The 8,997-nt window shown below is 33.7% G+C and overlaps 1 protein-coding gene across 2 annotated transcripts in view; it reads right to left on the bottom strand.

Moving 5' to 3' along the window:
* LOC108752670 overlaps positions 1 to 8,986 on the bottom strand; it is a 23,529-nt gene extending 14,543 nt beyond the window's left edge. The window contains exon 1 of one of the 2 annotated variants that reach the window (XM_018493688.1): positions 8,820 to 8,986. The gene's annotated coding sequence lies outside the window, so the exon portion shown is untranslated. The remainder of the gene's footprint in view (positions 1 to 8,819) is intronic. The other variant, XM_018493689.1, reaches the window with a different exon arrangement.
* Positions 8,987 to 8,997: the final 11 nt, after the last annotated feature.

Below are 8,997 nucleotides of genomic sequence, written 5' to 3'. Positions count from 1 at the left end.
GGTCTTTCATACGCACCTGAAGACATAGCCATTAGCGAACCACGTTTTGAGCCATTTTATTCTGTGTTGGAACCGTTTCACGAGATCTGGAGAAGGACACCTTATCGCAATCGACGAAAACAGTTTCTGGAGCTCCGTTGTTATCATATAACTCCTTGAAGGGTGTAACGAATTTATGAATGTTTTCAATTGAGGAGTACAGACTATTTGGAATATATTAACCTTTGGTGCTCCACTCTATACCGTTTTGTCACCGTATCTATTCTATGAGTCTATTCTATCATGTAAAAACATTGTGTAAAAATGGACATATAATAATCCTTTTCATCTAAATGCCAAACATTAAGGAATATAACAATAACAAGCAAATAAATATATCTTTATTAAAAAAGTTCTAGCGTGGCGATGTAAAAGAAACCTTGCGTATATGCCACTTTAGAGCCGGAATTCATAATCAATTCTTGTATTTAAAACGGTCTTAAGATGTTACAAATTAATTACGGATTAGCATCTTAAAACATTACTTAAGTCTTATGCGAGGTCTACAATAGAAGTCGTAGCGATTGAGAGGTCGTAGGGTCTTAAGTCGTAGAAAATTGACCAATCATAGTCGATTATTTTTCTCATATTCGACTGTGATAGGTTTATTTTCTATGACTTAAGACTCTACGACCTCTACGACTTCTATTGTAGACTCAGCATTAAAGTAAGAACTATAAATACTGGCCAATGCGTGACATCCCAAAGGGTTTCAATGAGTTTCATTGAAACCCTTCGGAGTGTCATTCAATGAGTTTCAATTCAATTTCAATGAGTTTCATTTTAATAGATGCGAGTGGATATTTATATTTATTTTTTAATACTATCAGCGCTATTCAGTCTTTAAAACGTGATGATCAATCAACAATTGCGATTTTCTTTTCTCGAGAGATTTTATAAAAAAATGAATACTCTTCATTTTCATAACTTTCCTTTATCAATATAAATAAGTATTTCTGATTGATTTTTCGAATCACATAGCCTGGTCTCGATCGCAAACGATACGAAGTGGCTCATATCCGCGACGACGGTCCACATTCGTGTTCAGAAGTTGCTATACACATTGCGGTCACGTGTTGCCGACGAGTCAGAATATCCAATGAGACTTTTCCGATATGTCGGCGATGTCGCGATGTCGTCGACACTGAATTTTACTGGAGCGAACGTCCGTCATAAACAAATAGTCGGGTAACGCGCTGATAGCGATTGAGGTCGCACGCGAACAGGGACGGGATCATGAAAGCTCACTTGTTACCGGGTTAAACCCCACCTTTTACATTTGCTTCGCCAGAGGTCTATTCCGAGATTCAACGCAGCTTAGAGCATCTTTCTCCAGTATCTGATTAAGTTAATCGATGATTAAATCAGCCACCATGATTGCCGATATGAGAATAAATACAGTTGTCTCAAAAGAGAAACAGAGAGGAGAAGCTCTTATACATTGAGCTGCTATTGGCATTTCTACTAATTAACTTAGCTAGAGGTTGATGAAAGAGGCCTTTAATCTTCGAGATACGCCATTAAAGGTGAAGAAACGTCAGCCGCGGGGTGTAACAAATTCGGTCACTTGTATTACACAAGATTAACGCATATTAAAAGCTGGCTGTTACACATGAAATGATTTGGCAAAGTTAAATGTAAAAGCGTATAAATATTTTAAACAATTGAATATCCAACAGTAATGTTGTGATATTATTCAGCAGAATATATACATGTAATATTTCATTATCAAAGTTGATTATATGAATTATGTCATTGCGTACAACTACTTTTTATAAAGCCACTTTAATGTGTGTACTAATCCAGTGTAGTGCAAATGATCGGATTCATCATTAATTCTGGTTGTCTGGGCACAATTGCTTCTCATTATTGCAAGACACGATTGATTGTTGAAGTAAAATGAGCGATGAATTTGGTGGATCTCGTTAGGACCAGTGATGCTTTAACTTTCTCGATTACGTAATTCGTGCGACCAACCATATATTACACGAAATTCCTGCATAGTGGCGCACATGCGTTAAGACACAAACATCCGTCAACGATGGCCTTCCCGGCCGGCCGGTTCGAGGTTGAAGTGTCCGTCGCGTCGGATCACTATCAGAGCGTAAGAGGAATGTCGTGTGCACGCGCGTATGCAAACCCGATGTGTGAGACACACGACGGGGTGATACACGTATCGGGGGGATACGCGATATCGTGAGTCCGCGGTGCTTTCTACCATGACGCACCTTAGGTCGAGATCGAATTGAACGATACAGAACTAGTCCGGGTTGATGCTGAGTTAAATGGCATTTTTTTCATCGAGAATTTATTCCAACTTACAAGCCATTTTGTATCCCAGCACGTTTTGAACGAGCATAACGTTCAACAATACCTTCATCATAAATTTTCAGGGTTCCTATCGCGGGGTAAACCCTTGAGGAATTTCAGAGAATAAATTAGATGTGAAGATGTTGGAAAGACGTTTGATAAATTCTTAAGATTTTTCTCAATATTTCACTCAATATAATTTATGACAGAATTTGAGAACTTCATAAGCTAATTCGATATGTTATGTAGAAGAAACACAAAAATGACAAGATTATATTGAAAGAATTCCAGTATATATTATATTATTTGTGGGAATAAAAAGTATGTGGCTAGAAAGATATATAGAAAGAGATAGACCACATATTTAACAGAATAAAGATAAAATTATATTTTATAGCGATAAATGTAAGCGATAAATAAAGTCTACATAATCTTTATTCTACTGCTGTGACGACAGAATTAATAAGGAAAGTCCCAAGCACGCGACGTATCATAATTCACTTATGAAATCGTGTTTATTATGTAATTATTATCATTTTCAATGATACTCAAACTCAGTGTGAAAAACTCAGGCTCGCATGCCTTTTTATTTCTGTCCGGATGTAGAAAATGATCTGAATGTGCATTTTACGTATAAAAAAACGTATACGCAACTTGCCTGTTCGTTCGCCACGGTTGCTTACGCACATTTAAGAAAAAAAAGCAAGAAGAAAAGATAATATCGTCCAAGTAGCGCGTGGAGTGAAAGTTTCGAACGTAACAAGCTCGCTCGCTACCGATACCTGCTATATATTCCAGATAATTAATGTCGTTTTGCATATATAACAATTTGTTCTAGAGAAGGGAGACGCTCACTTTTATTTGACGTGATTTATTCACGCTGAAGAAAACTGTGCAATATGTGAATACGCAATTAACGCGTAAGGATATTTAAAGACAAATGAAAATTTGTTAAACTTAAACTCCAATGATATAAACAAATTTTTAATCGGTTTTTAAATCGTTTTTCGTACTGATGAAAATGGCTAAAAAGTTAACCAAAACATGTATATACGAACTACTTAAATTTTAAATATCAAACAGATAATTAGATTTTAAAGAAAATATATATCTATTGCGCATCACCTACAGCGCCAATTTCCAAAAGCTCTTGTATTAATATCATATTTAATTTATTTCATTTCGAGGATTTACTGTATTGTTTTATTTGTATAAACAATTAATATGATTTTTTTATTCGTATAATCAATTGATCTTTGCTTCATTCGTGTCTCCAATGCTTGTTTTCAGATAATATTCGCCGCTACAACGTAAAATCTAGAGGAAACTATCGGCGATCTCAATCCAAGGTTGAAATTTTTAAGTTGAGATGAGATTGTTCCATGCCCCCCTTCGCATTAAGGCACTTTTTGCGTTCCGTGGCTGGAAAGTGATCGGTCATCCGTGATGAAACGCTATCAAATTACATCTTTTTTCCGTGGATACCGCGTTGTACTTTCGCTTCGAAAGCTCTTCCTCCATTTATGAAGCGTACGATACCGAATTTGCGATGCGCGCATCAGTATCACGTTCTTTATGCGGCGTTTAAAGTTTTAAGTTAAAAATGCTATCAGTCTATGTACTTCGTTAATATCCCGATTGCAAAATCGTACTACATGTGACTCCATAAACTTACAGAGCCCAAGGAAAGAAAGGAATTTATCTGGCAAATCTCTTTGAAAGGCACTGCATTAAAGTCACGTGAACGGTCGAGTTGCAGATCGAATCAGTTAACATATCTTTATGAGGAAAGATATGCGTCTCTCCCTTTGATTTTGACAAACTCTGGACGTGTTGCGAAACAGTTAAAAGCATGAATTGTTTGTTGAAGATAAGAATGATCTAAGAGTTATGGCACATAGAAAAACGTAAGGCAGTAAGACGCAAGCAAATTGGTCAATCCATAGTAGAGAACGTAAGGCAATAATGTAAGCAGTAGCGAAATATTGATTTGCTTATTGCTTACTTATTTTGTGTGCCATAGCCTTAAGATTATTTCTTTAGTACACACACTGGATTATTCATGTTCCGCGCACTTCTTTTTTTTTTTGTAATATTGGAGCACCTAACTAAATAATGGTTTCTTCCCTTCCCTTTTTCAAAATACAATCTTGCTTTAATATAACAATCTTTTACTCTCTAAAATTTTTAGAGTGAAACTCTGTAGAATGAAATGTTATTCTTAAAGATTAAAAACTGAGTCTTTTTCAAGGCTTAATTTTCACTCTTTGTAGTAATATTTTATTTCAAAGAATCTAGTACAAATACTTTCTAAAAATATTGAAGTATATGTAAGAATCACTTAATAATTTTTGTATACTTGTAAAAGTGAAAATTAATCCACGAACAATCTCGTATCATCAATATCGTACAATAAAGGCCTGGAAAATCATCTGTATATTAAGGATGTATATTAAAGATGCAATCTAGCTTAAATTTATTCTACAATTGTGTAAGCGTAGTAAATAGTAGTAGTAAGTGATTATAGTTGTAAGAATTAATTAATCGCTGTCAAATATGAAAAGAACATTAAATTATGATTGATCAATTCTTACAACTACAACCACTTACAATTATGTTTACGCAATTGTAGAATGGGCTTTAGGAAAATGTGCACACGTTTGAAAAGAATTGTCGAATCCTTAGTCGTCAAATTCTCAGTCCAGTCTCTCGCACATTTATTTCGAATACGTATCCCGGTGAGGAATGTTGAAGATACCGTTCATTTTTTCATTGCCGAATGTTACTATATTCGTATAGCTTGAAATTTGTGCGTTAACCCACATATAATTGCGATGTAATTTCTTACGCGGTTGGGAGCAGCGTGTTTATCGATGCCGTGGTTTACGAGACGTCGTTAAAAACGCTGTTAAAATCCGCTTCCTGGTCGCACGTAAGTACGTCCTAAAACGCGTACGTATGCTAAAGAGGAGTCTCTTCAGGCGAGAAATATGCACTCGCAAAATACGTGCGAGCGTTCACAAACAACTCTGACATAAATAAATTCATTATAAAACCGATGCGACAGCATGTTTACAGAAATTAATAAAGTAAATCCATGGAATTGTTGTGCTCGCACAGTATTGTTATGCATATATAGGTTTATACTCAATGATATTCTATAATAAATTTACAATAATTTTTCTTGGTAAAAAAATTTTCATAGTACATATCTAATATTTCCATAACATTTTTAAGAATTTTTTAAATAAAGATTTCTAAAAAAAAAGTACATCTTTAATTTTTTCAGATTTTCTTCGGAAATTATGGAATAAAAGATCTCAGAGTATTTTAGAATTCACATATATGTATAAAGAATTCTAGAAAAGCTGTAAATATTCTTAACACTTCTGAAACTGTTTCAAATTATATAAAAAATTCGAGAATTCTTTTTTAATTATAAAATTATATAAGGGAGACCGGGGTCGGTTATTATAGTTTTTGATTATAATGATTTTTAGAAAAAAGTGGATGCCTGATTTTAAAATATTATATACGTTATAATGTGTACCTACATTCTTTAGGTATTATAAAAATATTACTCGTGAATTCATCATATCGTAAAAATAAGTTATTTAATTTTAATTAACCCCGTGTTCTAGGTTGAATGTCACACATTCTAAGATTGACAGTAGCATATTTGTTATGGACAACACATATAAAAAATACAATTTTTATTTTAATATCAGTTCTATGTTTTGAGAAATAATAGTAATTATGATATTAATACAAATAAAATAGTTATTTTTTAATCATAAAACACATAATTTGTTTTTATATCGTAATTTCTATATGAAAAATGGAAAGAACATATATATCTATATGAAATATAATATATTTGTAAGTATATTCTCTAAGAATGTGTTCTCTAAAGATATTAAAATTAATTGTCATCTAACCTCGTCTCATTTTAGTCAATCTACCTCACATAGTCATTTTTAATAAAAGAGATTGTATTCACAAACTTTATCAGAATAATGATGAATTAATTGTAGAAAAGATCTTCTAAGACATGTCATTTTCTATGAATACAGGGATATTGTGATTAACAATGCCAAAGACTTATCTGATAACAAAATAGGTGATAAGAAAAATTTACTCACTAACTTCATTTTTTTTTAAATTAAAATAATATATAAATAATATATACAAATCTTGTGGTGCAAATCATTTTACACAACAAATTAATATTCTATCAACAATCTACAGTAAAAGAAAAGAGATTTTTCTGTATTGTTCTATTTGAGTTATAAGCATTTTGATACGACAATCAGCTTCTACAGAAATTTCAAAAAATTTTGGAATTTATATAAAAACTCTGAAAAATTATATAAAGAATTTAAAAAAATAATTTATTTATCTCAGAGTCTTAAAATCTTAATACACACACAAATATTCTTTGAATGAAATATCTCCGTGAAATCGACTCGAGACAATTCATCGAAAACATGTTACTGTGTGGTGCATGTTTGTCGTTGTCCCACGTAGCTCATTGTTAGTGAAAAAGTGACGTCCGTGCAAATACACACCATATCATAACGAAACGCGACTCGTACAAACACACAACCGAAGTATTTCCATCTCCGACAAGAACCGTATAATTTAAAGTCCGTTAACCAAATCATATCCGTGAACCAAACAACTGCACAGGTGTTATCCGTTTCACTTTACTACTTCGCTGCTACTTTTACGCGGCGGATGCCGGTAGCAAAGTAAATACGTTCTCTCGAAAGAAAACGGATAAAAGAGGAAAAGAAAGAAAATAAAAAAAATAGCCGAACGCTCGTGTGCATCCTGACTGTCTCGGAATAATCAAGTACATTTGAATAACCGTGATAATCCACGTCGTTTCACATTGTTATAGAACTGCAGCACGTTCAGCCGCATAGCGCCACTCCGCTCCGCTCCGCGCGCGAATCCCAGCTAATTATGAATAATATAATTAGACGGGATTCCCATGGTTTCCCTTTTGTGAGATCGACGGATGAGGCGGAATGAACAAGCGGCCGACGAAACGACGATTCATTGCGGCCGCAGGGGAATCGAGGGTCGGCGACGAGTGATGCGCGATTGAAATAATAGCTCGTGTGAAATTTAGAATCATGTCAGCCGGAGGGACATGTAATCATGATGTAATTCTTAAGTGTGCTACTGCATTACTGTTACCGTATACACCTATTCAGAACATTGATGCACGATCGTCAGTGCTTCACTCTAGAATTTAAATCGAAGCGCCCGGAAGTTGTAAGTATAGATTCCTTTTCTCGCGCATTCGTTATAATGTTGTAGAAATAATTTTAGAAGTTATTCAATAATATTTGAATTATTTAGAACTATTTCATTATTTAACAGTATAATAATAATTCAATTGATATTGATAGTATCTCATTCTAATCTTGATCTCATTTCTTGATAATTATTGTCGTATCCAGATTATCTAGTATTGACTCATGTTACTTGTCATTTTCTTTATGTATGCTTTTTATATTAAAATAAGTTTTTTATATTAAAATCAATTGTAACTTTAATTTGTTTTAATTTTAAAACTCGGTAACTTTATTTGTTTAAATAGATCAACTTACTTATATATTATCCAAAATTAAAAATAAATTAAATAATACTTATGTAGGGTAAATAACACGTAATAATTATATGTTAAATATTAAGATGTGAAAAAATCCTTAAATTAAAAGATTGCTGCTGTAATCAGAGCATAACTAAAGTATATAATTACAATTGTAATTATATGTGTACGTAAAACTTTCTTAACATAATGATATCTTTTCTTTCTATAAAGAGATATGATTACTTTTATATGATATCTAATAATATCAAGAATTGCAACAATATATATCGTGAATTCTGCAGTAGCATTAAATAAATTATATTCGACATTAGACTCCGCTTTAAAAAAGATCAGACTTTATTCCTGAAATGAAACGCGCTCCAATTTCTCTTAAATTTAATATAATTCATAATGGAATTCATGTTACACGGTGTTGAACAGCAATTTGGAAAAGAAAAGTTTATAAAACTGAAAACAGTTTATAGAACTAAAAAATGTATTTGTAAATCTAGATGAGTATTATTAAGCATCGAGATTCGTCTCGATCAAAAATAGGATTTTTTAAATGTAATTTTTAAAAAAACTTTCAAACGCTATCGACCTTAAGATGTTTCTGCCTGCGGAAGTGTGCTGTACCGCAGAATCCGAAATTTCCCGCAGCGAGAGTCGCTTTTGAGCAAATCTGGGCGCCACTCAACTTTTTAAAAGACATTAAAAAGTCCTTGGTAAACGTCATTTTTAAGCAACTATGTTATCCAAGATCCCAGGATATTAACGAACGGCGCGGCGCGGCGCGTCGCGTACTCGCGGAGAGGAATTCTCGCGCGACGGTAGTGACCGTAGAAATTCCTTTCGCCGGTCTCACCTGATAGCCGATCCGACGTACTGATCTATTCAATGAGGAATCCGCTGAATCATTATCGACGATTTCCCTTCCCGGTGAATATCCCGTACCTCGGTTTCCCACGAAGGACACAACGTCGCGATATCCAGTGACGTGCGGTTTATTTTATTTCTTCTTTCTTTCTTTTTTTTTTTTTTTT

The sequence above is a fragment of the Trachymyrmex septentrionalis genome, unplaced genomic scaffold, assembly GCF_001594115.1.
Source record: "Trachymyrmex septentrionalis isolate Tsep2-gDNA-1 unplaced genomic scaffold, Tsep1.0 scaffold60, whole genome shotgun sequence".
Taxonomy (NCBI): domain Eukaryota; kingdom Metazoa; phylum Arthropoda; class Insecta; order Hymenoptera; family Formicidae; genus Trachymyrmex; species Trachymyrmex septentrionalis.
This window is presented reverse-complemented; position numbering and strand designations above follow the sequence as displayed.